The sequence below is a fragment of the Salminus brasiliensis genome, chromosome 5 (assembly GCF_030463535.1).
Source record: "Salminus brasiliensis chromosome 5, fSalBra1.hap2, whole genome shotgun sequence".
NCBI lineage: Eukaryota > Metazoa > Chordata > Actinopteri > Characiformes > Bryconidae > Salminus > Salminus brasiliensis.
In genome coordinates this window covers 716138-726013 of record NC_132882.1, presented here as the reverse complement: position 1 = coordinate 726013, position 9876 = coordinate 716138, and positions in this window count along the sequence as shown.

Sequence of the window (9876 nt, the reverse complement as noted above, 5' to 3'; positions counted from 1 at the left end):
GTTACGCCGACGACACTCAGCTCATGCTCTCTTTCCCACCGTCTGACACACAGGTCTCCACCCGTATGTCAGCATGCCTCGCCGACGTCTCTTCTTGGATGGCGGCTCACCACCTCAAACTCAACCCCAGCAAGACGGAGCTGCTGTACATCCCGGGAACTGCTGGACCTAAAAACGATCTTGCCATCTCCTTTGAGAACTCACTGGTCACTCCTCCCCTACAGAAGCTGGAAGTCTTGGTGGAGTCATGGATGATCAGTTATGGTTCTCAGGTCATGTTGCAAACATAACTCGGTCCTGCAGATTCCTCCTGTACAACATCCGGAGAATTCCACCCTTCCTCTCTAGAGAGGCCACCCAGGTGCTCGTTCAGTCTCTCGTCACTTTCTGACTACTGCAACTCTCTTCTGGCTGGTCTCCCTCTGCGCACCATCAGGCCCCTGCAACTCATTCAGAACGCAGCAGCCCGTCTTCAAAGTTCCTAAATTCAGCCATGTCTCTCCACTGCTGCGTTCTCTCCACTGGCTTCCTGTAGCTCCTTCCCGCAACAGATTCAAAACCCTGACGCTGGCCTACAAAGCCAAGACTGGACCAGCCCCTCCAGACTTGATGGCAATGGTCAAAAGCCGATCCGCACCTAGAGCCCTTCAATACGGCTCGGCTCGACCCGCCATCCCTCAAAATCCGCAGAAGACAAGCGTCCAGGCTTTTTTCTGTCCTGGTACCAAAGTGGTGGAACGAGCTTCCCCTGGGTGTCCGAACGGCCGAGTCGCTCGCTGTCTTCAAACGCAGACTGAAGACCCACCTCTCCAGAGAGTACTTGGGCGAATAGAGTACTATGGTCACCTTATTGTATTGTGTTTAGTAATGTCTAAAGCTTAGAGGTATCTTTTGAATTATTAGTCTATTCTAACTAGCTAAGGCTTTTCTTGGGTAAATAGCAAAGCACTTTGTAAGTCGCTCTGGATAATGACCCCAATTAATTCACCCACTCATACAGAGGTTCTCCTTCAAGTCTTGGTTCCTCTCAGTGGGTTGTCCTCATGCTCTTAGGGAGGTTCTCCTTCAAGTCTTGGTTCCTCTCAGTGGGTTGTCCTCATGCTCTTAGGGAGGTTCTCCTTCAAGTCTTGGTTCCTCTCAGTGGTTCTTCCTCGTGTTCTGCCAGTATGAGTCTCAGGTTCTCTCTGATTCTTCCTCCTTATCTAACAGAGTTCTCATTTTAGGTCTTGGTCTCTTCTCAGGGGCTGTTCCTCATACTCTTAGAGAGGTTCTGCTATTGAGTCTTGGTTCCTATCAGTGGGTTCTAACTGTGTTGTGTGTGTTTGTGTGTGTGTGTGTGTGTGTGTGTTGTAGCTCATTTCCATCATGCACACACACTGTTGTACATAGCCCCCATACAAAACACACCCCATCTCCAAACAGCTGAACAATCAGGACGTGTGACTGAAATACAGTTATACACTCATTGTATATCACAAGTGACACACACTCACACACACACACACACACACACACACACACACACACACACACACACAAACTTACACACACACACTCACACACACACACACACACACACACACACAAACTTACACACACACACACTCACTCACACACTCACACACACACACACACACACACACTCACACACAAACTTACACACACACACTCACACACACACACACACACACACACACTCACACAAACTTACACACACACACACACACACACACTCACACACAAACTTACACACACACACACACACACACACACACACACACACACTCACACACACACATAAACGGTGCAGTGTCCTCTATATTTGCATACCTGTGAAAATCAAATTGCAAAAATAACTTCAATGTCACTGAGAAAGAAAGAGAGAGAGAGAGGCTAGAGTGACAGTATCTAAGCAACTGCATCCATCTCCATGGAAACAACAGGACCTACATCACTTCCTGTCTGTGAGAAAATTGTTTAGTTCTTACACAATCTGTTTTGAGTGTGTGTGTAGGAGAGAGGAAAACAGGAGAGAGAGAGTGGGTGAATGGGAGTGTGTGTGTGTGTGTGTAAGTGAGTGTGTGTGTGTGTGTGTGTGTGTGTGTGTGTGTGTGTGTGATTTAGGTAAATCCTCACAAAACAAATATAATTCTGACAATCATTGATTCTTAATATTGAAACTGTGATTTTATTGAACTCTTCTCTAAAGTTCATTACTGTAATATAATACTCATATACTCCCTAATTACTTCATTACAATTACAAATACTGCAAACACTACTGAGACCAAGACGAGTCCGAGTATAAACACTACTGAGACCAAGACGAGTCCGAGCACAAACACTACTGAGACCAAGACGAGTCCGAGTATAAACACTACTGAGACCAAGACGAGTCCGAGCTCCAACACTACTGAGACCAAGACGAGTCCGAGCACAAACACTACTGAGACCAAGACGAGTCCGAGCACAAACACTGCTGAGACCAAGACGAGTCCGAGCACAAACACTGCTGAGACCAAGACGAGTCCGACCTCAAACACTGCTGAGACCAAGACGAGTCCGAGCTCCAACACTACTGAGACCAAGACGAGTCCGAGCATAAACACTACTGAGACCAAGACGAGTCCGAGCACAAACACTACTGAGACCAAGACGAGTCCAAGCTCCAACACTGCCGAGACCAAGACGAGTCCGAGCTCCAACACTGCCGAGACCAAGACGAGTCCGAGCTCCAACACTGCCGAGACCAAGACGAGTCCGAGCTCCAACACTGCCGAGACCAAGACGAGTCCGAGCTCCAACACTACTGAGACCAAGACGAGTCCGAGCTCCAACACTACTGAGACCAAGACGAGTCCGAGCTCCAACACTGCTGAGACCAAGATGAGTCCGAGCTCCAACACTACTGAGTCCAAGACGAGTCCGAGCTCAACACTACTGAGACCAAGACGAGTCCGAGTATAAACACTACTGAGACCAAGACGAGTCCGAGCTCCAACACTACTGAGACCAAGACGAGTCCGAGTATAAACACTACTGAGACCAAGACGAGTCCGAGCTCCAACACTACCGAGACCAAGACGAGTCCGAGCACCAACACTACTGAGACCAAGACGAGTCCGACCTCCAACACTACTGAGACCAAGACGAGTCCGACCTCCAACACTACTGAGACCAAGACGAGTCAGAGTATAAACACTACTGAGACCAAGACGAGTCAGAGTATAAACACTACTGAGACCAAGATGAGTCCGAGCTCCAACACTGCTGAGACCAAGACGAGTCCGAGTATAAACACTACTGAGACCAAGACGAGTCCGAGCTCCAACACTACCGAGACCAAGACGAGTCCGAGCTCCAACACTACCGAGACCAAGACGAGTCCGAGCACCAACACTACTGAGACCAAGATGAGTCCGACCTCCAACACTACTGAGACCAAGACGAGTCCGACCTCCAACACTACTGAGACCAAGACGAGTCAGAGTATAAACACTACTGAGACCAAGACGAGTCCGAGCTCCAACACTACTGAGACCAAGACGAGTCAGAGTATAAACACTATTGAGACCAAGACGAGTCCGAGCACCAACACTACTGAGACCAAGACGAGTCCGACCTCCAACACTACTGAGACCAAGACGAGTCAGAGTATAAACACTACTGAGACCAAGACGAGTCAGAGTATAAACACTACTGAGACCAAGATGAGTCCGAGCTCCAACACTGCTGAGACCAAGACGAGTCCGAGTATAAACACTACTGAGACCAAGACGAGTCCGACCTCCAACACTACTGAGACCAAGACGAGTCAGAGTATAAACACTACTGAGACCAAGACGAGTCCGAGCTCCAACACTACTGAGACCAAGATGAGTCAGAGTATAAACACTATTGAGACCAAGACGAGTCCGAGCACCAACACTACTGAGACCAAGACGAGTCCGACCTCCAACACTACTGAGACCAAGACGAGTCAGAGTATAAACACTACTGAGACCAAGACGAGTCAGAGTATAAACACTACTGAGACCAAGATGAGTCCGAGCTCCAACACTGCTGAGACCAAGACGAGTCCGAGTATAAACACTACTGAGACCAAGACGAGTCCGAGCTCCAACACTACTGAGACCAAGACGAGTCCGAGTATAAACACTACCGAGACCAAGACGAGTCCGAGCTCCAACACTACCGAGACCAAGACGAGTCCGAGCTCCAACACTACTGAGACCAAGACAAGTTTGAGCACAAACACTACTGAGACCAAGACGAGTCCGAGCACCAACACTACTGAGACCAAGGCGAGTCCGACCTCCAACACTACTGAGACCAAGATGAGTCCGAGCTCCAACACTGCTGAGACCAAGACGAGTCCGAGTGTAAACACTACTGAGACCAAGACGAGTCCGAGCTCCAACACTACTGAGACCAAGACGAGTCCGAGTATGAACACTACTGAGACCAAGACGAGTCCGAGCTCCAACACTACTGAGACCAAGACGAGTCCGAGTATGAACACTACTGAGACCAAGACGAGTCCGAGCTCCAACACTACTGAGACCAAGACGAGTCAGAGTATAAACACTACTGAGACCAAGACGAGTCAGAGTATAAACACTACTGAGACCAAGATGAGTCCGAGCTCCAACACTGCTGAGACCAAGACGAGTCCGAGTATAAACACTACTGAGACCAAGACGAGTCCGAGCTCCAACACTACTGAGACCAAGACGAGTCCGAGTATAAACACTACTGAGACCAAGACGAGTCCGAGCTCCAACACTACCGAGACCAAGACGAGTCCGAGCACCAACACTACTGAGACCAAGACGAGTCCGAGTATAAACACTACTGAGACCAAGACGAGTCCGAGCTCCAACACTACTGAGACCAAGACGAGTCCGAGTATAAACACTACTGAGACCAAGACGAGTCCGAGCTCCAACACTACTGAGACCAAGACGAGTCCGAGCTCCAACACTACCGAGACCAAGACGAGTCCGAGCTCCAACACTACTGAGACCAAGACAAGTTTGAGCACAAACACTACTGAGACCAAGACGAGTCCGAGCACCAACACTACTGAGACCAAGGCGAGTCCGACCTCCAATACTACTGAGACCAAGATGAGTCCGAGCTCCAACACTGCTGAGACCAAGACGAGTCCGAGTATAAACACTACTGAGACCAAGACGAGTCCGAGCTCCAACACTACTGAGACCAAGACGAGTCCGAGTATGAACACTACTGAGACCAAGACGAGTCCGAGCTCCAACACTACTGAGACCAAGACGAGTCAGAGTATAAACACTACTGAGACCAAGACGAGTCAGAGTATAAACACTACTGAGACCAAGATGAGTCCGAGCTCCAACACTGCTGAGACCAAGACGAGTCCGAGTATAAACACTACTGAGACCAAGACGAGTCCGAGCTCCAACACTACTGAGACCAAGACGAGTCCGAGTATAAACACTACTGAGACCAAGACGAGTCCGAGCTCCAACACTACCGAGACCAAGACGAGTCCGAGCACCAACACTACTGAGACCAAGACGAGTCCGAGTATAAACACTACTGAGACCAAGACGAGTCCGAGCTCCAACACTACTGAGACCAAGACGAGTCCGAGTATAAACACTACTGAGACCAAGACGAGTCCGAGCTCCAACACTACCGAGACCAAGACGAGTCCGAGCTCCAACACTACCGAGACCAAGACGAGTCCGAGCACCAACACTACTGAGACCAAGACGAGTCCGACCTCCAACACTACTGAGACCAAGACGAGTCCGACCTCCAACACTACTGAGACCAAGACGAGTCAGAGTATAAACACTACTGAGACCAAGACGAGTCAGAGTATAAACACTACTGAGACCAAGATGAGTCCGAGCTCCAACACTGCTGAGACCAAGACGAGTCCGAGTATAAACACTACTGAGACCAAGACGAGTCCGAGTATAAACACTACTGAGACCAAGACGAGTCCGAGCTCCAACACTACCGAGACCAAAACGAGTCCGAGCTCCAACACTACTGAGACCAAAACGAGTCTGAGTATAAACACTACTGAGACCAAGACGAGTCCGAGTATAAACACTACTGAGACCAAGACGAGTCCGAGTATAAACACTACCGAGACCAAGACGAGTCCGAGCTCCAACACTACCGAGACCAAGACGAGTCCGAGCACCAACACTACTGAGACCAAGACGAGTCCGACCTCCAACACTACTGAGACCAAGACGAGTCAGAGTATAAACACTACTGAGACCAAGACGAGTCAGAGTATAAACACTACTGAGACCAAGATGAGTCCGAGCATAAACACTACTGAGACCACTGGTGTGATAGGAGAGGGGGGTGTGAGAGGCATGAGGGGGGTGTGAGAGGTGTGAGAGGGGTGAGGGAATGTGAGAGGTGTCAGGGGGTGTGAGGGGTTGTGAGAGGTGAGAGGGGGTGTGAGAGGTTGTGAGAGGTGAGAGGGGGTGTGAGAGGTGTGAGGGGGTGTGAGGGGGTGTGAGAGGTGTGAGGGGGTGTGCGAGGTGTAAGGGGGTGTGCGAGGTGAGAGGGGGTGTGAGAGGTGTGAGGGGGGTGTGAGGGGGTGTGAGAGGTGAGAGGTGAGAGGGGGTGTGAGAGGTGTTAGGGGGTGTGAGAGGGTGTGAGAGGTGAGAGGGGGTGTGAGAGGTGTGAGGGGGTGTGAGGGGGTGTGAGAGGTGTGAGGGGGTGTGAGAGGTGAGAGGTGAGAGGGGGTGTGAGAGGTGTGAGGGGGTGTGAGGGGGTGTGAGAGGTGTGAGGGGGTGTGAGAGGTGTGAGGGGGGTGTGAGAGGTGTGAGGGGGGTGTGAGGGGGTGTGAGAGGTGAGAGGGGGTGTGAGAGGTGTTAGGGGGTGTGAGAGGGTGTGAGAGGTGAGAGGGGGTGTGAGAGGTGTGAGGGGGTGTGAGGGGGTGTGAGAGGTGTGAGGGGGTGTGAGAGGTGAGAGGTGAGAGGGGGTGTGAGAGGTGAGAGGGGGTGTGAGAGGGTGTGAGAGGTGAGAGGGGGTGTGAGAGGGTGTGAGAGGTGTGAGGGGGTGTGAGAGGTGTGAGGGGGTGTGCGAGGTGTACGGGGGTGTGAGAGGTGAGAGGGGGTGTGAGAGGTGTGAGGGGGTGTGAGAGGTGTGAGGGGGGTGTGAGGGGGTGTGAGAGGTGAGAGGTGAGAGGGGGTGTGAGAGGTGTTAGGGGGTGTGAGAGGGTGTGAGAGGTGAGAGGGGGTGTGAGAGGTGAGAGGGGTGTGAGAGGTGTGAGGGGGTGTGAGGGGGTGTGAGAGGTGAGAGGGAGTGTGAGAGGTGAGAGGGGTGAGGGAATGTGAGGGGGTGTGAGAGGTGTCAGGGGGTGTGAGGGGTTGTGAGAGGTGAGAGGGGGTGTGAGAGGTGAGAGGGGGTGTGAGAGGTGTGAGGGGGTGTGAGGGGGTGTGAGAGGTGTGAGGGGGTGTGCGAGGTGTAAGGGGTGTGCGAGGTGAGAGGGGGTGTGAGAGGTGTGAGGGGGTGTGCGAGGTGTAAGGGGGTGTGCGAGGTGAGAGGGGGTGTGAGAGGTGTGAGGGGGGTGTGAGGGGGTGTGAGAGGTGTGAGGGGGTGTGCGAGGTGAGAGGTGAGAGGGGGTGTGAGAGGTGTTAGGGGGTGTGAGAGGGTGTGAGAGGTGAGAGGGGGTGTGAGAGGTGTGAGGGGGGTGTGAGGGGTGTGAGAGGTGTGAGGGGGTGTGAGAGGTGAGAGGTGAGAGGGGGTGTGAGAGTGAGAGGGGGTGTGAGAGGGTGTGAGAGGTGAGAGGGGGTGTGAGAGGTGAGAGGGTGTGTGAGGTGAGAGGGGTGTGAGAGGTGTGAGAGGTGTGAGGGGGTGTGTGAGGTGAGAGGGGGTGTGAGAGGTGTGTGAGGTGTGAGGGGGTGTGAGAGGTGAGAGGTGAGAGGGGGTGTGAGAGGTGTTAGGGGGTGTGAGAGGGGGTGTGAGAGGTGTGAGGGGGTGTGAGAGGTGTGAGGGGGTGTGGGGGGTGTGAGGGGGTGTGAGAGGTGTGAGGGGGTGTGCGAGGTGTAAGGGGGTGTGCGAGGTGAGAGGGGGTGTGAGAGGTGTGAGGGGGGTGTGAGGGGGTGTGAGAGGTGTGAGGGGTGTGAGGTGAGAGGTGAGAGGGGGTGTGAGAGGTGTTAGGGGGTGCGAGAAGGTGTGAGAGGTGTGAGGGGGTGTGAGAGGTGTGAGGGGTGTGAGGGGTGTGAGAGGTGTGAGGGGGTGTGCGAGGTGTAAGGGGGTGTGCGAGGTGAGAGGGGGTGTGAGAGGTGTGAGGGGGGTGTGAGGGGGTGTGAGAGGTGTGAGGGGGTGTGAGAGGTGAGAGGTGAGAGGGGGTGTGAGAGGTGTTAGGGGTGCGAGAGGGTGTGAGAGGGTGTGAGAGGTGAGAGGGGGTGTGAGAGGTGAGAGGGGGTGTGAGAGGTGTGAGAGGTGTGAGGGGGTGTGAGAGGTGAGAGGTGAGAGGGGGTGTGAGAGGTGAGAGGGGGTGTGAGAGGTGAGAGGGGGTGTGAGAGGTGTGAGAGGTGAGAGGGGTGTGAGAGGGTGTGAGAGGTGAGAGGGGGTGTGAGAGGGTGTGCGAGGTGAGAGGGGGTGTGAGAGGTGTGAGGGGGTGTGTGATGGTGTGGGGTGTGAGAGGTGAGAGGTGAGAGGGGGTGTGAGAGGTGTTAGGGGGTGTGAGAGGGTGTGAGAGGTGAGAGGGGGTGTGAGAGGTGAGAGGGGGTGTGAGAGGTGTGAGGGGGGTGTGAGGGGGTGTGAGAGGTGAGAGGGGGTGTGAGAGGTGAGGGGGTGTGAGAGGTGTTAGGGGGTGTGAGAGGGTGTGTGAGGTGTGAGGGGTGTGAGAGGTGAGAGGGGTGTAAGGGGGTGTGAGAGGCGGTGTGAGAGGTGAGAGGGGGTGTGAGAGGTGAGAGGGGGTGGTAAGGGGGTGTGAGAGGTGTAAGGGGGTGTGAGAGGCGGTTGTGAGAGGTGAGAGTGGGGTGTGAGAGGTGAAAGGGGTGTGAGAGGGGAGAGGGGGTGTGAGGGGGTGTGAGAGGTGAGAGGGGGTGTGAGGGGGGAGAGGGGGTGTGAGGGGGGTGTGAGAGGTGAGAGGGGGTGTGAGGGGGTGTGAGAGGTGTGAGGGGGTGTGTGGGGTGTGAGGGGGTGTGAGAGGTGTGAGGGGTTGTGTGAGGGGTGAGAGGTTTGAGGGAGTGTGTGTGTGTGTGTGTGTGTGTGTGGGGGGGGGGGGGGGGGGGGGGTTGAGGGTGTTAGGGGTGATTAAGAGTTCTAACTCTGGTCCTGTTCTAGTGCACATGCTATCCACTCTGCAGTTTAGTAGATCACTGCTGCCCTCTAGTGGCCAGACAGAGAAAGCTCCGGAAACAGAAACCTGCCTGAGTCTCTTTTCACACGCTACATGGACAAAAGTATTGGGACACCTGCTCATTCACTGCTTCTTCTGAAATCAGGGGTATTAAAGAGCTGATCCTGCTTCTGTTGGAGTAACTGTCTCTACTGTCCAGAGAAGAAGACTTTCTACTAGATTCTGGAGGAGGAGCATTGCTGTGAGGATTAACCCTCTTCAAGCCCTCATTTAAACACTCACAGCTCACTTCACTCACACTGCAGCTCTTCTGTCTGCTGTGCTCTGCTGCCATCTGCTGGTCCTGTTTCTAGTACTGCAGTCTGTAGTGTTGTCTCCACCTGCAGTACACTTTCTCCACCACCAGGGGAGGGTGATAATTCTGTGAATAGTAAGATGTGTTGAAAGAACCAAAAGGAAGTGAAACAGGAAGTTCAGAGACTGTATTTCCTGTTTGTGTTACTGCAGGTCTGCTAATGGGATTCAGGGGTGGACTGGTGGACTGGGGTG